We start from the raw sequence: 23,891 nt of genomic DNA, 5'->3' as shown, positions 1-23,891 counted from the left end.
GCAGCCGTAACAATCCCCCCCTTAAGACACAAACCCACAGGTTTTGTGAACCTAAGCACACTAACGAAACTCGTAATAACACACATTCATCACAAACTCAATCTGACACACTAACATCACAAACTCAACCTGGACAAAGCATCGGCCAACACATTCTCTGAGCCCTTTAATGACGGGTGTCTAATATCGTAGTCTCGCACAATCAGAGCCCATTGCATGAGACGCTGCTTGTGCTGGGACACGCTGGGGCAGAATATGAATGGATCGTAACATGTAAACATCACAATGGGCCAAAGGCTGGGTCCAACATAAATCTTGAAGTGTTGCAGAGGTAACACCATGGGCGAAGTTTGAACTTTAAGGTTGGGGGTGCCAAAAAATAACTACAAATGTAATGTATAGCTATAGGCTGCAACACAAGGATTCATACATGAAAATTGATCAGGATAGCCTACAGGCTACTGCAGGTGTGTTTTCATAACTAATATGCCCAATAGATGAAATTACTATGGCAGCGGAACTCGCCGCAAAATAAAACGGCTGCTGCGGCACATACTGCTGCTATAATTAGGCTATAACACAGAGGTCTGTAGGATCAATGTTCCCCAATGCTCACACACTTTTTAATGAACTGTATAGGCATACTAACTAATAACTGTAGGATATAAGCACAGCAGTTTTATCACGTTTTGACCTAATTTCAGCGATGAAAACAAAGCCAACCAACAAAGTAATGACTTTTGTTCACCGTCATCTAGTGATTATGATCTCCATGCATTCAGCGTCTCTGCCCCACAACTGTCAGCAGCGGCCGCTAGCAGGACCGAAGCATGTGAGCACAACGCAAACGGGAGGATTTGGAGGATTTTGGTTTGAGCGTGGAGCGGTGTCTGCTGCTTACTGCAGCTGGCTATCCCCGGATGCAGATGCTGCGCAATTACGCATTTAAGCTCAACAAAACGAAATAATTTGAATGAATGGCTTACCTAGTGCAGCATCAGGCGCCTCTTTTTCCGGCTGGCATAGATGTCCACTATCTTCTCAACTGACAGTTTTGCAGTCAAATCTCCCTCAATGTGCAGCAGGGCCAGATCAGAAAATCTCTCCTGGATCATTGTAGTTCTCAGCCAGTTTCTGATCCTCCTCATTGCTGAGAAACTTCTCTCTGATGTCGCTGATCCAATGGGCAGTGTCAGTGCAAGCTGGAGTAATGGGAAGAAGTTTGGATAGCTCTCCTTGCTCACTTCGTTTTGCAGGTCCTTCAGGTTAATGGGAGATTGGACAGCACATTTTATCAGGTCCATTTCTGCTGTCACCAGCTGTGGATGGACGATCTTGAGGCTTGCATATTTTCTCAGAAGTGGTTCAATGCCTTTCTTCTCACACTTTATCACAGCATCACATGCCGCTGCAAGCTCCATGGCTTCACCTGAAAACCGTCTGTCCAACTCGGCCATCATATTGTCCAGCACAGGGAGATATAAATGACAGTAGATGGCGTGAGCCTCAAATTGTCCGTCTATTTCCTCATTCCTTTCATCTCGTTGGCGCTGCCCAAGTGTGGCCCCCACTACATACTGGTAAAGCGACAAAGGGGGTCTTGAACTTCTTTTTCGCTTTGCCATGGAGGGGGGGTCACTTTCTGCAGTGGCAACTGGCATGCCGACGTCCTCGCCAAACTGCTTGATCTGGCTCCATATGTCTTGCCAACCTTCCTCCTCTCCTCTGCGTTCCCTCAAGTGTGCTCTCAGACTGTTGATCATGGAGGCAGCATCTGCAAGTGTTGTGGATTTGGACTGAAGTTTCTTGTGAACAACGTGCACAACCCGCAGTAGGTCCTCAAGGATAATGAGGCAGGCGATGAAGCCAGGTGTGGTCATGTGATTATACAACCCGCTTGCTTCCACTGACCATTTCTCTCCTTCATCCACCATCTCCTTCAGACAGCGTGTGATAGGCACAATGTGATTTAACCGCAAAGACACATCGCCATTTGCTCGCCCAACGCGTGTCACTGGGTTGCCCAATTTCCTTTGCCTTCATCTCGAGTGTTTTCTGCATCGCCAGAAACCTGTGGTGGTTGCTTGGTTCTGAAAACACGGAGTACAGCTTATCAATAACATTTAACGTCATTTTGATGTCTCTGTTGACTGTGCATGATTCCACCAGGACCAGATTAAGTTTATGGGCCATGCAGTGTACGTAGATGGCAAAGGGGTAATCTTCCTTGATACGCTGCTGCACTCCAGTTAAATGCCCAGACATAACTGAGGCCCCATCATACGACTGTGCGACTATTGGGACGTCCTGCAGTCCACATGACTCCAACCCCTTCTTGATACCCTCAACAATCCCAGCAGCATCTCGGGAGGCAGAGCAGTCAATGAAGCAGATTAATCGCTCCTTAACCTGTAGCTTTTCTGCATATCTGATACACACAGACAGTTGTTCAGACTTTGATGATTTGGCCTCATCTGCGATAACCGTGAAAAAACCAGTCTCACGCACTGCATTTGCTATTTCCTCTCTGACTAGCTCTGCACACAAAGAGATGACCTCGTTTTGAAAATCTGGACTTGTACAATTAAAGTACTTCTCATCCTGCATTTTGCGGAAACTTGGGTCATATTTGCAGAGGAAGTCGCACAGACTCAAAAAGTTTCCCTTTGTTTCATCATCATCATCCGGCTTGCTTTTATCTGTTTCTGTATCGACTGTATTTGTGTGCTTTTTTTCATTTTTATTTTCTTGTATTTCCTTTTTTCTCCATTGTATTTCCCGATGTCCACGGAAAGGGAGGCCCAGTTGAGACAGCAGCTTAACGACATCCACGACCTTTGTCAAATACTCCCTGTTTTTATCCACTGTGTTCTGGTGACTGGTTGACAAGTGGACTCTGACAGATCCATGCTTTTCAGTTCCCTTGTAGCCCTCCCACAGTCTCATGCAGGCCTTGTGTTTTTCACAAGAGCTATGCTTTATCAGCCTCTCAGTTAGCTTACTCCAATATCGCCCGCCTTGTTTAGCTAGTGTGTCTTCCTCCTCTCCAATCTCCTTGGAAAAGTGGCGGCAACAAAAACAAAACACTGCGTCCCTTGAAACCGAGTACTCCAGCCACGGATGCTTGTTATAAAAGAATGCAGAAAAGCAACGATTTCTATCTCCAATTTTGTGTCTTGGGCAAACGGGAAGCACTGGCTGTTTGGGGCCCACACTTTTATCTCCTAGGTCACTGGGAAGTTGACCGCCATCAGAGGCTGTCTCACAGGGATTGCAAGCGGCGGGAGCTGCGGTGCCGACCGGCGCCAAGATGTGGTGGCTGGTCGACGGGCGAGGCGGGACTGGCGGGTCCGGAGCAGGTGCAGCTTGGGTGGCAGCAACGGTGGCGCTGGAACTTGAATCCGAAACTGGAGTTGTTTTGGTTGCGAAGAACCTGCGTATATCCATTTTTTTAGTCTTCTCCTGTCAGGTTTTGGCGGCTGGCAGACTCGACTTGTCTGAATTTGAGTGCTCAAAGTGCGCATGTGCGTGCAGCGTGTGAGGGCGCAGCAGCTGCACAGATCGTCTGTGTAGACTCATTTTTGAGTAATGTTCTGTCTCTGACAGCAGTACACACTGAGACAATATGTTTGTGGATTTAAATTTATTGTGTTTATTGAGTTTGCATTTATTGATATAGCGTTCCAGAGTTATATTTATCTAGGCCACCTACTATCTGTACATCATAACTAAAAAAAAAAAAGAAAGACTCCGGCCACCAGGGGAACCCCCCCAAACTTCGCCTATGGGTAACACCAACACTAGGATCCGATAAACTACCTGACACTCTCGGGTTACCGGGAGAGTCGGAAAGTCGGGAGGCTTGTCTGAGCCGGCGTGTCGCGCTGGTCTCACGACATCCTCACGAGGGGGAGCCACAATTTCTGGCTTCTCCTCAGACACCGCTTTATCTGAAGATACCGGTACAATCACAGGATCAGACAATGGGACATCCGAAACACTTTTACTCGCCTGTGAAAGTGTATGGGTGATAAGGCCAATACCGTTTGGCGGGGACATATTCTGCCGCTGTTCTTTACGCTTCAGAGCTGCGCAATTGGCGATGACATGTCCAGGTTTGTGACAGTAAAAGCACTCCCTCTCCTCTCTGGTTACATTACACACATTCAACGCAGTGATGGGATTTATGGCTCTTTGAAGGGAGCCGGATCTTATGGCTCCGTTCCTTTCAAAGAGCCGTTCAAAAGAGCCGTTCAAAAGAGCCGTTTTTTTTGGCGGGGTTACTTGGTTTGTCTGTGAAATAATCACCAGGATAATGATTGACTGTATTGCCAGACCTAATGTCAATAATCTTCTTTGTAAACACGACACAAGGTGGCGCCATATCCATGTCATTCATGTCCGTGAATGTACTACTTTGAATTTACCCTCCGTATGTGTTAAGTAAATAAAGTTGCCTTGCCTTGAATGAAATTCACGCAACTCTTAATATTAGATACTGTGTTTTTAAGTGGCGATGGAGATCATTTGTTGGCCCTGCTCTAAAGGATATTTTGCCGTTACAAATGGTGCGCTTTTTTGGTTGAAGTGCATCAAAATGCTGCTGCGTTTTCGCGTTTGGCTCATTTTCCATCCGAAAAACACGTCGTCTACCTGTCCTGTAGCCTACCACTTGTTATGACTTCTCTCTCTCGCGTATTCCGTTAAGACCCACCCCATCTCACTCCTCCTGCTGAAACCTACTAATCAGAGTAGGGGCGGGTCTTCACAGAATACGTTTGGGGAACAAAATCAAGCTTTTTAACAGGCGAGTGGATTTTGGCAGGCAGTGAGTGCGGACTAACAATTGAACGATAACAAGAACGGCTCTCACCAATTACGACTCGGTTCCCCTCGTTCATACCAAAGAGCCGTTCAAAAGAATCGGCTCGTTCGCGACCGACACATCACTAATTCAACGGTTCAGTAGATGGTGTGGCTACCACACGGCGGGATCTGTCAGTAAAGACAGGGGAAAACACAGATTTATGCGTTAACACATACTCATCGTCTAACACAGCAGCAGCAGAGAGGGTATTTACTTTTTGCTCATTTAAGTAAACAACAATGTGCTCAGGCAAACATTTTTTAAACTCCTCCAACATGATCAATTCCCTCAGTGAAGAATAATCCGTAGCATTACATGAAGCAATCCACTTAGCAAAACACATTCCCTTTTTCCTAGCGAACTCTACGTGCATTTGATCAGGACTCTTCCTATAGTGTCTAAACTTTTACCGGTAAGCTTCAGGAACTAATTCGTACACTCTGAGGATGGCAACCTTTACTGAGTCATACTGCAGGCTGTCCTCTAACGTGAGAGCCGCAAACTGCTTCCTGAGCTTTTCCATATAATTTGCACGTTACCATCAGAGCCCAAACTTCAACCGGCCACCGCAACGCCATAGCAATACGCTCGAAGGCACCAAAATAGGCATCCACCTCAGTCTCACAGAAGGTTGGCACTAGCGAAATATTGTTACTCACGTCAAAGGCAGGTGGAAGAGGTGGAAATGGCAAGTTTCTTCCGGCAGAGTCAAAAGCACCGGATGCGCGCAGTTGGGAGTCTAGCTCCAGCTGACGCATCCGGATCCGGACTTCCTTATCAGCCTCAATTTTCTTTACCTCCAACTGAAACTGATACTGCCTGTCTTGCTCCTTGTCTTTTGCCTCTAACTGAAGCCGTGCGAGACGGACTTTGAGTGTACTCCCTTCCCGGGAATCTGGACTACCAGGAGACGGTGGACTATAGCGAGGCGGCGCAGACGGTGCTTTACACTGCTCGCTCCCCTCGCTGTCACTACCCTCTCCTTTAGCACGGACATTTGGCACAGTGAGCTCAGCTTGTGCAGGCAGCGCCAGAAAACCCCTTTCCACCAACTCATCCACCACCAGAGCCTTTAACTCTTTTTTTAATGTCTGCCTTGTCACTGCGAGACTGAAATGTTGCGCTATCTCATACAAGTCGTCTCTACGACACTGATCTAACTGCTTATGAGAAGGACGGACCAAAAAGGACATCAAACCAAAAGTTGCCATACTCAGGTGAACTGCTCACAAAGTCCACCAAATTGTTTCCAGCTATGAAAGAAAACCACCTATAACCCCAGGAATTATGTTAAGATCCCGGACGACCCCCCCCACATGGGCGCGGGAAGGGGGGTGCTGAGGGCGCTGCAGCACCCCCTAGCGGCAGGCAGGGGGTGCGGAACTCCCCTGTCTGAATTATTATTTTGACGGTTATTGCTGCTCCCGCTGTGCATAATCTGTGTAATATGTAGCCAATAAATTCCACATTGTTGGTAAAATAATATTTTGGCCTGCCCCAAATGTTTTTTCTGTAGCCCCGGACAATTCTACCTCAATAATATAATACATTAACCGTGCTTTACGTGAACCTCATCAAGACACTAGAAAGGACGGCAGGACTGTAATTTCCCGTGTTCAGTGAATGCAACAGAGGCAAGACACCAGACCAATCAGAGAGTTGCATGGAAATAAAAGTGTGCTTGTGTCATTCAAGCTCGCGGCTCTGTGTGTGTGCGGAAATAGCGCATTTAGTGTGTGTGAGAGAGGGGGAGAGAGAGAGGGACCGGTGCCAGCAGCAGGGACCGTGTTGTTAGCATCTGGTTAGCTAGCTGCACTAACGGACATACGGAGCTGTTTGTTCCACAACAAGCTGGAGGAGAGCTCTCCTCTCAGACTGAGGGGCTCAGGTGAGCTAAAGGACTCTCTGAGTGTTTAGATAGTTAACTTTAGTCTAAGTTATCTCAGTGGGTCTCAAACGGTTTGGTCAAAAATTATTCAAAAGATTATTTCCGCGGCACACCCTCACATGATCATTATAGTTATAAAAAAAATAAGAGAATAAAGGAAAAACAGTTATGAAATACTATATGGCAGTAAAACAAGAATACAGTTTGAAAGGGGAGTGATTTGTAAAATATCCATAAAGAAAAAGAACATCTGCTTACAGTTGTGTTTCATCTGGGTGTTGAGAGATGTATCCATAGATCTCTTAATGTTGCTCTCAAAGTGCACCAGATTGTTGCTTTTAACTTCAATATTTTAAAAAAATGTTCCCGGGGGAGCATCCCCCCGGACCCCCCTAGAGGAGGTGAGGTCCGCTCCCCTCTCGTAAAAAATAGCACTTTACCCCTGCCTATATGCCGTGAGCTGATTATCGAGCCTTCATTGTAACAGTCGCGGGTTTACTGTGTGTTTGCGTGTGGGGAGTTTTTTTGTGCGTGCTCTATGGTGCCCGTAATACTGTTCACTGGAGTCCAGCACCTCAGCACCCCCACTCAAAATACCTTCCCGCGCCTCTGCCCCCCCATGTATGTTACGTCCCAACTAGGGGAAGAGGAATGCAACACACACCAGTATGTAATTGGTAATAATTATAAGTGTTTATTTAAAATAGCGGGGTAAACAAAATGGCAGGCATGTATTACGTTCCCTTCTGAGCTAGGGGAAAAAGAGGGAAGCAACACAACCAGATTGGAATTTATATAATAAGTGGTTTATTTTAAACAGCTGGTAAACAAAATGGCAGGCATGCAGCCTGAAACAAACAAAAGGGCCAAAAGGGCACAGGTTGACAAATAACCAAACAAAAGGAGGACTCTAAGAAAGGAGTCTAAAGACATACAGGGAAAATAAATAATAATATACTAAATAAAGAACGAAACAAAACCTCACTTTAAAAGTGGTACAACTAACACAAAGAATCTATACAAAAACACAACTAATCTACAGGCAACCGTCACAGAATCCTAAGCTACTCTAGACACTACTAATCACACAAGTTTAACCACAGAACAAAGAGCAAGTAGCGAGAGGCATCTGTCCACATACAGAGCCTCCAGAATGATGATTGTCCCCAAGCTTTGTAGTAATCTCCAGCAGGTGTGCACCGGCTGTGCGCTGCGATTGGAGTGCGTCGGGCCCGGTGTGCTCCAATCGCAATCTTCAGGGGCGGACCAGGAGATGGCAGCCAATGCCGGGAGGGCAACCTTACAGCTCATTTACATAGAACACACACAGCTGAAAACACTCAGACGACCAGGAAAGCAGCAGCCGTAACAATCATGACTCATTTGTATGTAGGGATAGTTTGGAGGAGAGGACAAACCCACTGCATTTTGTTTTCAGAGCACCATTTTTTGGATAGTGTTTTTAACATATTTGTACAGTATAGTTAAGTTACGAAAAAGAAAAACTTCTTTGTTAAGGTATATTAGTCTCAATTCTTGAGAGGTCGTATATTCGATTTGAGAACCTGAACAAATTCACACATGTTGACTTTAGTTCCAAACAATTAAAAACATCGAGGTCAAGCTGGGTCAAGATCATACATCTGTTTGTTTACCTCAAAGACACATGAAACAGCACAAATGAAAAACAAGACGCCATGAGAGCACACTTAGTCCTGTCTCATTCTCACACACAATCACTCACACACACACAAGGTATAAGGAGATTTAATATGTACGAGTGTGTATGAGTTTGGGAATGAGGGAGTGAGAGAAAAAGAGAGAGAAAAAGAAAGAAAGATATGAGGCGAAAACTGCGACTTGCTGTAAACCAAATCTACTGTATATTGTTGTCTGTACACACACACTGTACATCCAGACACAAACACACACATTTCTCAGCTGATACCACTCTTCCACATCCATACCAACACACCTATCATATTAGTTTCATACATGTATTCCAATGGCTGTCAGGGCCCCATTATACAACAGGCAAAGAAACCAAGAAATGACAAGCATGTAATTCAATGGTAAAATGTCACATCTGGTGATATAGAATAAAAAAGACAAATTGAACTATTTTCCTCCAATATAAAACCCTGACATTACAAAATGCATGATTTTATACCGGTATGGCGGAGAGATCAAAAGATGTGGTTATAATGGGAGTGGATGGGACACGAGTGGCTAATGTGTGAGTTTTTTTTGTTTAATCTGATTCTGTGCAAAAACTAATAATCCACCAAAAATAATTGTTGTCGCTAATCTTTGACATATCCAAGACTGTGATAAATAAAAAAAAAGACAACCCCCCCAACATTTATTATATGGAAAATAACTGCCTTTTTGTGCATGTTTTTAATAGAAAACGCAAATTCATGTTTTCAAACTGGCAGTTCAAGAGTTAAAATCCTGAACATAATTTAACATTTGGTATTTTTGATCAGGACTGAAGTTGATTGAAAGATTTAACCCCAAAAAGTTTTAAAAAATATGAATCTGTTGTCATTTTAGAGCAGTTTTTGGAAGTGGACATTTTTGTCCCGAATGACTAATATGTAACTTTTTTGTGCAATCTGATTTTGTGCAAAAACTAATAATGCAAAAAAATCAATTTTGCTGCTAATCTTTGACATATCCAAGACTGTTATAAAAAAAAAAGAGCCAGTCACCAGATATGTATTTTTTGGAAAATAACTCTGTGAGACTGACCGTTGAGCGGCACGACCAAGCAAGGAGGCAGAGGCAGAACGTCCAAAAATATAACCCGACGTGGGCATTTATTAAAACAAAGTTCACACAGCCTCAATCCTGCTGCTGTTCACGCGAGCCCAGCCTGCAGCCACCAGGATCTCACACACCCTCACCCTCTAACAAGAAACAGCACTTAAATACACAGACACTAACAAGACACAGGTGAGGGGGAGCAATTAAACACAGGTGAGGGGGGAGGAGACAACCCAGGGCCCCAGGTGCACACAATCATCAGCCACAGACATTCAACATATTATTTGCACCCTGATTACTCTCAACCGCTGTCATCCTTATCCCAGCATCCAGATGACATCTCAATAAATACGGCTTAATCAGTTAAAAGTACACTACTTCAATAATTAGAATAAATTATGTGCAAATACGCAATGTTAACTGTACTGTGCAATCACGCTAATAAAGTGCAATATCACCCGGCCCAAAGCCGTCAGTCCATAGTGACAAAGTCATCACAAACTCATTTTCTCTGTTTTCATCATGAAAAAAAACAGCGGTTTCATGTTTTCAAAATGGCATTTAAAGGGTTAAAATCCTGAAAATGATTACATTTTTGGTATTTTCTATTAGGGCGGAAGTTGCTTTAAAGATTGAACCCAAAAAAGTTGTGAAAAAAACCTTTTAATATAATGTTTTTATCAAAGTATTTTGCAGTGGAAATGTTTATCTCGAATGACTAATTTGCGTAGTCGATTTGTTACACAGTGAATTAAAGACCGATTTGAAAAATTGAAATTGGAATTCCAAAATAGATCGAGAAAATAGCCTTGTTACAAAAAATCAGGCCATTTGCACCAACACAACCAAAGTTATTGCAAAATGAAAAGTGAAAAATGTGCCATATGGACAAAAACGTCCACAGTGATACCGGAGGGTTAAAACATTGTTTTATTTTGTATTTATTGGTGTTAGAATGTCACCCTCAGGATAAAAAAATTGTCACAGTTTGCCTCCAAGTCCCTTCCTCCAACCACACTCTATCATCCCCTGCCCTCTGCTTTACGATCTGTCCCTGTCTCAAGCCCCTGCTCACCTCCCAGGCCATGAACTTTCTCCCTAGACCCAAGGCCGGATTAACCATATGGGCAACCTGGGCCAGTGCCGAGGGGCCCTTGAGCAAAGAGGGCCCAAAGTGACAAGATAACAAAAACAAAAAAAAGTTTTTATTTTTTTATCTTGTCTTTTTCGGGCACAACCTCACTCATCATACATTCTTTTAAATGACACTCACTCTTCACCATAAATAACACAGCTTTTCTATAGGGTCAAATTAATATATTTTCTCTGTACTGTAGGTCTCACTATGTATGCGCTCAACTTTATTACTACGCAGCGGCGGTGTATAGCCGAATCACAGCCCCACCCTCACTCATGTCACATTTTGTCACGTGAGCTGAAAAATGGATGGTGCCGGTAGCCAAACGCCCAGCAGGGCTGCGAAAAGAAAGAAAAAGAAGAGAGAGTGGCGGCTGCATTAAAAAAATTCCCAACAATAAATAGCTTTTTCAAAAAAGCAAAAAGTGACGAAATAGGCCAGCAACCACAAGGAACGGTGGCGGCGGTCACGGAGGATGTTGTTGAGCTAGCAAGCAATGTTAGCCTTGAGCTTTGGATTTTGATGACCTAATCACAGATTTTTCTAAGAGAAAGGCAAGGAAGAAACACTTCTAAAAGTTAAGATCCACTGTCTCTCACACACACTCATTCTCTCTCTCCCTCTCTCACACTCACACTCTCTCCCTCTCCCTCTCCCTCTCCCACACACACACACACACACACACACACACACACACACACACACACACACACACACACACACACACACACACACACACACACACACACACACACACACACACACACACACACACACTATCTTCCATCACATATATACTGATCACTTAGTTGAGCAACCACACAATTTCACTACATATTTTACTTTTGTAACTCTCAATGTTTGTGACTAATAGAACTCCTTGTGTACTTGTACAGCCAGCCAGTCATATTTAGGCATTAAGTGGGGTGCTGCTCTGAGGTTTTGAGTGATATTACCTAGGTCTTCTTGAGCCATACACTGTCTTGAGATCTTATCCATTGTATCTTTGTCTTGTGATTTCTGACTGAAAGGGCAAAAGGCTAGACCTACTTTGGTTGAACTATGTGGCTGCGTCCCTGCTTTTGACAAATAGGTGTGCGATTTTACATGCCAGATTGACATGTTGGTAGGTATGGGTAGGCGTGGTGTACTTGTTGGTACGTGGGTTTGGGGCAGGGGCAGACTGGCCATCGGGAATACCGGGAGTTTTCCCGGTGGGCCGGTGCTGTACGTGGGCCGGAGGGCCGCTCGGATTTGAAAAAAATACAATACGATGCCGCGCATTAAGTCATTAAGTGGGCCTGTCTGTCAATTAATCCCCGGGCAACTTTTTCCCCCTAGTCCGCCACTGGTTGGGGGGGGGGGGGGCCTGGAGGTTTCCTTTTTTCTTTGCCATTTCATTCCAGCTGCTATATAGCTGTCTTGAGTTTTTGCTTTTGAACTTCTGTCACCCGATCCTGGACCAGAACCTGCATATTGTCTATCTACCCGTTCACCTGCCTGCCTGTTTGCCTACTTGCATCTGCCGTAAGCTAATTTAAAATAAAACATTGCACTGCTTCAGTCTGCCTGTCTGACTGTATTTGTATCCCCTGCTGCCTGCACTTCCAACCCGCACTTGTGGAGCAATCTAGAAGTTAGATCACACATGGCCTGTTAGCACCCAGTTTGGCTCGTTGATACCATATTATATGGCACAAAAGACATTTGTCTTCTACATTCTACAATATACATTCAAAGATCAAGATCATAAAACAGTGAACTTCACAAGTCTGAACCTAATCACTCAGACACTTCACTTACACAATATAAAACATAGTAAGTCAACTGACTATAGCATATGAAAGAGCTACTGTATATTAATAAAAACAAGATTGCCATTTAGAAGCACATTAAAGCCCCCCCAAACAATATTGCTCACACTGACCTGGGGTCAAAGATTGCGAGATTCACATTACATTATCTCCGTGTGTTTGCTTACACATATGTTATAGCACGTTAGCCACAGTAGTTTGGGTTTGAATCCGGCCCAGGCGCTTTGCTGTATATGTCTCTCTCCACTGCGTCTGTCTAAAGCAGCAGTGCCCAAAATAATAATTAAAAAAAGAACACTGATTTTAACAATTATCTTTTTTTAGCACCAGGGAACCTTCACTAGGATAGACTTCTGGTCCCTACAAACCCTAACCCGAGGGTCTGCAACCTGCGGCTTCAGAGCCTCATGCGGCTCTTTTCCCATCTACAGCGGCTCCCTGGAGCTTTGACAATAAATAACATGGAAATTATTAGCAGTTAGTTATTTGATATGTGTTTGAGCAGGGGACAAACATTCAAAGGGAACATCTAGGTGATACTATGACACTGAAAGTAAAAAAGAGTTTGAGTATCCGGCCTACGATGAGTGAAATACACGTCACATCTGTCTCCAGAGCGGCTCAGTGAGCTAACCCTGGATTAATGTTTCTCTTTACTTACTAAGAATAAGAAAAGTCTCAGTAAAATAAGTTTGATACTTTTGTAAGTGATCAATTTCTATTGTATTAATATTTCACAAATATGCAGAAAGTTCTGGAAAGTGTAAAATGTACTGCAAACTTTCTCTTCATAAGTGTTTGTTGATTTGATTTGTTTTAACGGGTAAATATACACATGTCAAGAGTTCTCTTTATAGTCGTTCTATAATTTTATAAATGCAACAAACTTTAGTTTTTGTACATATAGTATAAAGTATAGTGTAGTATAAATATGTTTTGCGGCTCCAGACAACATTTATTTGATGGAAGTGAGGGCAGATTGGCTCTTAAGATAGTAACGGTTGCTGACCCCTACCCTAACCCTATCTCGGATCACAAGGCAGTCCAATCCAAAATGTATACTATATGTCACATGTAGGCCTTTTCAGGCTCACATCTTGATTAGCCTGTGCCAAAAGTGTTGCATCCTCGCCAAAAGTGTGCCGTATATTTACCAAAAGTGGCCTACATATGTTTTAAGATAACCGCGCCACATTTGCTGCATCAGTTGTGGGCCACTTCAGGCTCATATCAAGATTTGCCAGTACCAATTGTGCTGCATCCTTACCACAAGTGGCCCACGTCTGTTTTTTAATATTTGGGCCATATTTTTCATGTCAAATGTGGGCCACTTTAGGCTCACACTCTGATTAGCCAGTGCTGACTGTGCCTTACATTTGCCAAAAATTGTCCAAATTTGTTTTAAAGTATTCGGGCAATTTTTGCCATGTCATATGTAGGCCACTTTAGGTTCACATCCGGATTACTGTGCCGCATCTTTGCCTAAACTGGCCCAGATATGTTTTAAGATAACTGGGCCACATTTGCTTCATCATATATAGGCACTTTTGGTTTACACCCAGATTAGCCTTTGTCCATTCTGCCACATCTTTGCCAAAGGTGGCCCACAGTTGTTTTGTGATATTTGGGCCATATTCACTGTTGTGTATTAGTAGAAAGAAATTAATGAAACAAGGGACAGAGGATACGGGTACTCAACTCTTTACTGTTCGTCATGCTTAACTGCCACAGCATCAACTCCCGGGCTTACTCTTCTTCTCTCAACATTGTATGTATACTCTGGTTACACTGCGCCCCCTATTGGCAGGAGTATATTAGAACACAACATTTCCCCCCTTCTTAAAAACAGTTACTTCTCCCCTTGAACAGCATGCATAACATTAGCATTTTAAACAGACACTTACGTAGTAACCATGAAACCATCTGTAATGATAATAACTTCACATATCACAATATGCAGAACATTTTCAAACATTAATTCAACCACAGTTTAAGTGACATAGTCCTCAATCCAAACAGGCTGCTTTCTGATTCGCTGGTTCGCTCTGAGCACCATGCACTGTAGCTGGCTCAGCAGGCCTCACTTCTTCTGATGGAGGAGTGAATGTTTCTGGAAGCACCGACAGGTGTGAAGCATCCCAGGTTTTTCCATTATCAAGTGTGTAACTGTGAGGTCCTTTCTGCTTGGTCACTTTCAGAGGCTCACTGAACTTTGGCTTTCCCTTTTTGACATGCAGCGGGTTTCTCACACGCACCAGGCTTCCCTGATGTATTTTGGGAATCTTGGCATTTCTTTTTGCATCAGAATATGTTTTCATGTGCCACTGTTTCTTTTCCACTCTGTCTCTCAGTTCCTGATCCTGAGTATCCGTAAGCTGTGGCAGGATTGAGAGTTTTGTTCGCATTTTTCTTCCATACATGAGCTGGAACGGAGATGTCCCTGTAGTGGCGTGAGGTGTAGCTCTGTAGACCTGAAGAAACTCAGCAACGTGAGCTTTCCACGGAGCGTTCTCTCTCTGTGCCGTGAGAATGCTTTCCTTCATTACTCTATTTAGCCTCTCCACCGCTCCATTTCCTTCTGGATGGTAGATTGTAGTCCTGATGTGTTGGATGTCTCTTTCTTCTAGGAAAAAGGCGAGTTCTGAGGATGTGAATTGTGGACCGTTATCTGTCACCACAGACACAGGGTTCCCTTTTTGGCTGAACACTGATCTCATGAAGGTGATCACTGTTGCAGTAGTGCATCTTGGGGCAAAACACACTTCTGGCCATTTTGAATAGTAGTCAGTCATAGTAATAGCAAACTTACAGTCCACCGGACCAGTCTCAAATGGGCCCACGATGTCGAGGGCAAGCTTTTTCCATGGCCCCTGAGGCAGAGGGACTGGTGTCATAGGTGCAGGGTTAGTTTTAGCTGTTTTATCATTCATCTGGCAGGACACACAGGCGGCGATAACCGATTGTACCAGTGCATCCATTTTAGGCCACCAATACAAGTCTCTGAGTCTCTGTTTTGTGCGTACAATGCCTTGGTGGCTCTCGTGTGCTAAGGATACCATGTGTGAGTGTAGCTTTACTGGAACAACTAACCTGTGACTCCCTCTCAGAATGAGTTGTTCATGTGCAGAAAGTTCATTTCTCACCTGGTAGTACGGCAACATGTTAGCAGGCAGGCCTTTGGATGAAGTTGGCCACCCGTCTGTCATGTAGTTGCGTAGCTGACGTAACTCTGGACAGGAAGTGCAGGCATCTGTGAAGTCAGACGAGGGAACAGCAGTCAGCAGGGCAGACACAGCAGCAACCATCTCTGGTTCCGTGTCTGAGGTGCAGTCCTGTCCGTGTGGCAGTGGCAGGCGGGAAAGGCAATCTGCTGCATGGTTCTGAGCACCGGGTATGTAGACAATATCATAGTTGAAGCAGAGTAGCCTGGCCGACCAGCGGGCTACTCTCATACAAGCTCTCCCCATGCCTTTTGTAGCCAAGAGTGTGGTCAAAGCTTGGTGATCAGTCCTTAAGGTGAACTTTGTTCCCCACAAGTAGGGTCTCCAACGCTCTGCAGCCCACACACAGGCCAAAGCTTCTTTTTCTACCACAGAGTACTTTCTCTCTGCAGCACTAAGAGAGCGCGAAGCAAATGCCACTGTTCTTTCAGTGTTGTCACGATGTATCTGTGTCAGCACCCCACCTATGCCATAGTCTGAGGCATCTGTAGACACTATGGTGGGCCGTGACGGGTCAAAAAGAGCGAGTGATGAACTGTCTGTGATGAGTAGTTTAACCTGCTGAAAACTACTCTGTGCCTCATCAGTCCATGTGAATGTAGCTCTGCGTAGCACATCTCTCATTGGTTCCACCACAGTTGCATAGTTCTGTATGAACTTGGAGTACCACGATGTTAGGCCAAGAAAAGACCTGAGAGTCACTGGATCACTGGGTGATGGAGCATCCCGAATAGCTGCAATGTGGTCATCATTTGGCAGCAGACCTTCCTTGCTTATGCTGTGTCCTAGATACGTTAGTTTGTCCTGGTAGAATTTGCATTTATCTGTGTTGAGACTTAGTCCAGCTTCCTGCAGTCGGTACAGTACTGCTTTCAGGCGGGTTTCATGCTCAGCACGGCATGAGGAGTAAATGATGATATCATCCAGATATGCCTGCACTCCAGGTAAATCTTTCAGCACCATGGACATCATCTTCTGAAATGCTGAGGGTGCTGATGCTAGCCCATAGCACACTCGCTTGTACCTGAAAAGTCCCTCGTGAGTAATGAAAGCAGTCAGATCTCTGCTGTCCTCATGCAGTGGAAGCTGGTAGTATGCATTAGCCAGGTCGAGGGTTGAGAATATGGTAGCTCCTCTGAGTTCTGAGAAGAGCTCCTCCATGTGTGGAATGGGGTAGCAATCCATTATGACGGCCTTGTTAGGCTCCCTGAGGTCTGTACACATCCTTATTTTAGATGAGTTATTTCGTTGAGTCACAACGATCGGTGATACCCAGGGAGAGGCATCTATTTTTTCAATGATGTCAGCATCAAGAAGGCGCTTTAACTCTGCAGAAACAGCATCTCTGACTGAGAATGGAAGCCTTCTCAATTTCTGCTGCACAGGCTTCACCTCATCTTTCACTCTTACTTTGTGTACTACGTTCCTAACACAGCCCATAGGTAAAACTGTATTAACAGGTGCAGATGCAGTAGGTGTCGGTGTAGTAGGAGTTGCAGGTGGGGTTGTTATCTCTCTGACTGTGTGCTCTGACTTCAGTACCACTCTGTTTCTCATGATGACCATTTCCAGTGCCTCAAACAGGTCCAGGCCCAGCAGTATTGAACCTGACTTCACAATGAAAAGGGTAGCTGAGGCAGTATTTCCGTCATGGAATGCACGTAAATGCAGTTTCCCTAGTACTGGGATTCTCTGTCTTGAGTATGTGACTAGAGGAACCTTTGTAGGTTTCAGTGGTATGTGACTGAAATAGGTCTCGTACACATGAGCCGGCAGCAGTGACACTGAAGAACCAGTATCTACTATCATCTCAAATGACTGGTTAGCAGGAGAAAGTCCCAAATCTACAGTGCACATTATTTTCTTCTCTTTTGGGGCAGAATTATTCAGCAATAAAACAGTCAGTTCTGGAATAACGACCTCCCTCACTTCACGTTTTTGTTCTGAACGACACACTTTGGCAAAATGCCCAGTTTTTCCACAGGATTTGCATATTTTGTTTGTAGCAGGGCATTGTGTGGAATTGGCCATATGTTTATCTGAATCACATCTGTAACATCTTCGTGCTTGCTCAGACTTTCTCTCACCTTCCTTTGTTTACTTGCAGCTGGACGTTTTTGTTCCCATTTTGGCGCGCTGATCTCTCACACAGGCACTTCACTGTTGGAGAACTCGGCCACGTTGCGCGCCGCCATTTCCACCTGATTTGCAATCTGAATGGCTTTATCCAGTGTCAGTTTGTCTTCTAGCAGCAAGCGTTCACGTATGCGTCCACTGTAGGCTTTTTCCACGATCTGATCACGCAGCATATCCTGTTCTGCATTTCCTAATTCACAAAAAACGAGCATTTCACGTAGCGCAGAGACGTACTGTGCAATTGTTTCATCATGTCTCTGGGCTCGTTGGCGGAACCTGTGTCTCTCCGCAATTACGTTTACCTTCGGCACGAAATGCGCCCGTAGTGCAGCCACGGCATGGTTGTATGTAGTTCCCGTTTCAGTCAATGTGTAGAATATCCTCTGTGCTTCGGTTCCGACGCTGTGTAGCAGCGTTGCACGTATACGGGTATCCGGCCACTTGGCTCCTTCCACGTCGATCACTAGCAGATAGTTTTCGAACATTTTTAGCCATGTTCCAAATGGCATAGTCGGTTCTCCCGGACACTGAAGAAAGGTGGGAGGTAAAGGAGTAGAAGCCACGGCCATCCTCGTCGCCAATTTGTTGTGTATTAGTAGAAAGAAATTAATGAAACAAGGGACAGAGGATACGGGTACTCAACTCTTTACTGTTCGTCATGCTTAACTGCCACAGCATCAACTCCCGGGCTTACTCTTCTTCTCTCAACATTGTATGTATACTCTGGTTACACTGCGCCCCCTATTGGCAGGAGTATATTAGAACACAACATTCCCATATGGGGCACTTTAGGATGACATCCAGATTACACCTTACAGGAGCATCGCATCTTTGCCAAAGAAGGCCCACATTTGCTTTGGGATATGTGGGCCATATTTGCTATTTTACAAGTGGGCCACTTTAGGCACACATCCGTTTGGTCCAGGCCAGAAGAAGGCCAGCAGTGCCGCATCATTGCCTGAAGTGGGCCACATCCGCTTGCTATCTTGTACGCATTCAAACACCTTTTCTTTTACCAGCTGTATTCACCTTGCAGGTGCAACTATGTGGCTTTTATCCTGGATAAAGTGTTTAAGTCATGGATGTTTAAAGTTTAACTTCTTCATATGTCTAATATTATAGTTGACTTTTCATTCAGGAAGTATGACGCTGTGTTGTCAGTATGCTTCTCCATGTTTGTGATTGGACGAATGCTCCAAATACCACCCCTTTCATGTGAACGCGCACCTAACTAGATAGGACACGACTGGCTTGAGCGATCCACTTGATAACCCGCGTCGTAGTACAGTTTAGCGAGAGCGCGTATGTTTTGGATTAGGCCAACTGGCTAACTAACTCAAACATATCCAGGTTAGGTTGAACCAGCTTCGCAGTACAGGCCTCTGAGATGTAGTTCATTAAGCGTTTCACACAAAATGTGTTACTTCACAGTTTTACGACACTTGCAAAATTATTTTTTAAATTGACATACATCATATGTATAATTCATGGCACAATTCAAACGGGATCGAAAGATAATCTTTCTCTCTCCATTAACTTCAATACATAATTTTTCCGAAAATAATGTCCCATGGAGCTCTCCCGGAAGGGGAGGGACTTCGCCACTCTATACTATAATAAATATAATAATAATAATAATAATAATAATACTCTAAACAAAAATACATAGGCTACAAATAATTATTTATCAGTCCGTTTTTCTCAGATATTATTATTTTTCTTTCAATATTGACTTTCGTCTCGACACACACACACACTCAATCTTGAGACTCACAGCCAGGCTGCGGGTGTGTGGGCTCGGGCTGGTTTCGGGCTGTGTTTCGCTGTGTCTCGCTGTCTCGCCGACCCCACGCAGCAACCAGGAAACCACACCAGTAAGCCAGCTCACACTGTCCGCTCCTCGCAGCAGCAAGCCTCGCAACGTCCCGCCAACACGGCACCCAGACCCCACGCAACATTCTCATCTCTTTGTCATTACTTGTGTCATTTTCTGATTGCCAACGCCATTGTAACACACCATGACATGGCCATTTCTACTGATCTACTGATTCCAAAATCACATTGGTTTTCTCATAACATCCCTTGTAGGCCTACGTCTGTTTCGGGTTATTTTTATTTTGGAATTCAGTTCCTGACGGACGCCAAAAAAGCCAGAGATTATGGAATTAAACAAATAAATAAAAACAAGGATAATTGTGTGTTATTGTTGAGTAAATAACAGTGTGTTATTTAGAAAAGAATAACAAATTAGAAGGAAAAACAAATACAGATTTCAGTATTCTGAGGCTCTGAGCCCCATTTATTTTCCTCACAGACAAAAAAAAAAGTCAGACTTTACGATTTAAAATAAAAACAATAATTGTATGAACCCCACAGCTTCCAGTCTTCCAAGACCCGACCGGACAAAAAGACGTGTTGCAGGCACGAAACATACCACCAATAGAAATACATTGCTTTTAAAATCATTCTGTGTGACACGAAAAACAGGGGAAAATCGTGTTGGTGAACATGAATCAATAGATTAAAAATCGTGAGTATAACACGAAATGCCGTGAGACTGGGTTGTTGCAGGGCTCAAACTACTATGTGTATGACTCCCGTGCACTAGTTTGGCTTACATTTCAAGTTTATTCTGTTTGTATAAATATGTGAAATGCTGGTCTGAGGTCATAATTGTTCATATTATTTACAGTTTTTCTCGATTGCTAACACACATTTTGTTTTTAATTGCTCAGTTTCTCAGAACACTTAACACATTTCACAAAACCCCACACCCAAAGTGCAAAACACCTCATTTCTCCTGCTTAATGAAGAACTGCACTCAAAACTACATAAACACTTACCTAATGCAAACTTTAGCACCAAATATAACACACTTCATTCTTAATACTAGATTGTTTGACCACCCAGCTACACAATGCTGAGCATCATCTAAACTTTAAGCACTTCCATCTATTCTGGGCTATGCTCTGTACATAGAGGGTTCTGCAGAGAAAGATTGCTAGAGTATACAAAAATGCAGTAAATGAAGAAATACAAATTAGTTGTTGAAAAAAAATCATATTTTCGAACCTGTTATCAAGTCTAAGTGTCCGTATTAAAGAGGCAACAGTACATCGGCTTAGATTAGGCTGAACCCTCTGTCCAGCCTCTCTCATCGTCAAACCATGGTTGATAACATTTAATTTCATTAGTGAGTACTCCTCCTCCTCTCACTCTCACTCTCAGCCCAGCTCTTCCTCTTCCTCTTGCTTCCATGTTGGCTTCCATTGTTGCTGTAAGAAAGTACTCACCTGTGGTCTTTTTATAGTGCTAACATCCTGATTGATGAGCCAACAATTATGCAATCAGGTGTTTGGTCAGGTGGAACGTGTTTCTTGATCATTGGTCCATGTGTGAGACATTTTGAATATCAGTGTTCTAAACCTGCTAACACGTGACTTTATGTCAGATTCCTGTGTCTTACGTGGAGAAACGTGTGCAGTGGTTTGCAAAAAGTGCCATGTTGATTTACAAACCGTGTGAAAAGCTGAAAACGGGTTTAGAGTTTTGGAGATTTGAGCCAATGTTTTGCTCTTTGAGTGTCAGTTAAAATAATTGTGCTTTATGTATAATTTTAGTGTGCTAGCAATCGAAAAAAATTGTAAATGCTAAAGCGCTAATGTTATGCTACTATTGTGCCTGTACAACAGAGCCATGTTAAAGTGGACCTATCATGCTATATTTGAATAATATAGTGTAGGACCATACCTATATAAGGCATATTTATACTTTTTATTTTTCAAAATACCAAACAGATCATGCATTTTAGCCATTCCTCATTTCGCTCAATTTAACACTGTCTTTGCATTGGCTGATTCTGTGAGAACAGCATCATCTACAGGCCTGGCATATGTACTGCAGCGTCTCCAGCGCTTTCGAACGGCAATGTCCGTGGCTAACGGCTGATGTGTTGGGACCATTGTTCGGACATGTTGCGCTGTGGGTGCTGACCAATCACGAAGCGTCATTTCTTGACTGGTAGCAAAAACAACCAATCACAGCAGTGCTTCTCTGGCTGGCTCTGTCCAATCACAAACAAGAAGGGTTCTCCCAAAGGAATACGCTTTCCGTCCAATGTGAAATGTTGTAGTGTTTTGTAAAATGCTGAAGAGTTTTGTGAAATGCTGTTGTGTTTTGTGAAATGCTGTTTGTGTTTTGTGAAATGCTGTGGCGTTTTGTGAAATGCTGTTGTGTTTTCTGAAATGCTGTAGTGTTTTGTGAAATGCTTTGGTGTCTTGCACTTCAGGACCACTGTAAAGAAGAATACAGCAACAACAACAAGGATCCATTTGAATATAGGTAAGTGTAAATATTAAAGTAATAGTGTGTGGGTGTAACATAGTTAAATAGGTTGTAGTAAAATCCTGCTAAATGGGAGAACTACGCCATCTAGTGTGGTAAATGGGTTCCTGCATTATTGAGACATTGCAGTGGATTTTGGGTAATCATCAATGCGTTGAGGATCACTAATGGAACGTGATGCACAACATAACAGTGTCCTTTTTATTTGTTTGTCCTCTGCAATGGAATTGGAGAAGGAATAAAGCAGCTGTTATCAAAAGCCTGACTATCTCCGAGTGATCCATCAAAAAGAGAAGACATAACACAGGAGTTACATGGGGAATACCGCGAAAATGAACTATAGGTTTATTGATCTATTTTTTTTAACTTTTCATGAACTTTGTCTTGTGACAAAATAGACTCACCTTCACCAGAGCCATCACCACCAAGGACCAGCAACACTACAGCGGCCTCCATCTCCATCTGTGCCTGCCACCAGGTCAAGATACACCTCGGCACAAAGGCTCCACCACAGCCATCCCGATCAACCCAGCCAGCAAAGAAGTCTCGCTTAGCACACGTACTGTACCTCCGACACAGCCACAAGCAGCCCATGTACCATCACCCCCACCTACACAGCAGCCAGCCCCACTGTCTTGGAAGACGGACAAAGACCATTACACTGCTCCCCCATGTTTTTACATTTATAATGAATAGTTGGTTGAAAAAGTTCTGATATTGTAAATATCGAGATTTTACTGTTTCTTATGTTAACATAAATTGTTGAGAAAAAAAGTTGTAATGCTCAGTTTGTATTTGTGCACATCACATGAACCTTGGTATGGAATATTAAGTCATGAATCAGTCCTGATGTAACCTTTCTGTGGTGAAAGTGGAGGGATGGAACTATTTTACAAAATTCTAATTTACACATTTTCATTTTAGACATGAATAACAAATTTATATTAGGCCTATAGTGTAATTCATATATTTCACAACTTTTGTGAACCAAAGACTTTGGTAATCCAAATCTAAAACGCCCCAAAAAATAGATGACATGAGTAAATGAGTTGAAGTTTTCCAAAAGTCGGATTTCTCATTTTCAGCTAAGTATCTCATAAGACAGTGCTCTAAGGTGAGTGACTTGCATTTATATCAAGAGCAGAGACTGTCCTGAACATTTTGATATGTGACATATGGGGTGCCATGTTATAAGAAGTACATTTAAAAGGTGATTTAAGGAGATGTCTACAAATCAAGAAAATTTCCTTATACTCCAGAGGGTTAAGGAAAAGGGTAAGGCAATTTTATTTTAAGACAATGCAGGCAGGTTATATTGATATATTGTTTGACTGTGGAATAATGTACAATTCACAGCACAGCCTCACAATGTCAGGAACTTTTCATCAACAGATTACTTTGGTCTGGCTTTACTCTTCACTGATTGGTTGCAGACACTATGAACTCAGTGGCTATGGAAATCAGAAGGAGGGGCTCATTATCATATTAAGAAACGCCAGTTTTTTACGCGCGAAAAACGGGCGAAATAAACGGGCGAATAGGGGCATTTTAGGCTTTCCATAGATCACCCGCGTTGTAGGACTGTTAGCGAGAGCGCGTATGTTTTGGATTAGGCCAACCGGCTAACTCAAACATATCCAGGTTAGGTTGAACTGGCTTCGTAGTACAGGCCTCTGAGAGCTGCGGAGTATCATTCAGACTATTTTTTTAAAGA

At 43.5% G+C, this 23,891-nt stretch overlaps 1 long non-coding RNA gene across 1 annotated transcript; it reads left to right on the top strand.

Annotated features, from left to right (window-relative positions):
* Window positions 1–6,282: 6,282 nt before the first annotated feature.
* Window positions 6,283–22,936, top strand: LOC307035231. Its single transcript, XR_013807056.1, has 3 exons — window positions 6,283–6,755; window positions 22,122–22,174; window positions 22,576–22,936. It is a non-coding gene; the product is annotated as an uncharacterized lncRNA (long non-coding RNA).
* Window positions 22,937–23,891: the final 955 nt, after the last annotated feature.

Source organism: Notothenia rossii (assembly GCF_949606895.1).
Source record: "Notothenia rossii genome assembly, chromosome: 4".
NCBI lineage: Eukaryota > Metazoa > Chordata > Actinopteri > Perciformes > Nototheniidae > Notothenia > Notothenia rossii.
The sequence above is the reverse complement of the archived record's forward strand: the minus strand, read 5'-3'. Positions and strand labels throughout refer to the sequence as shown.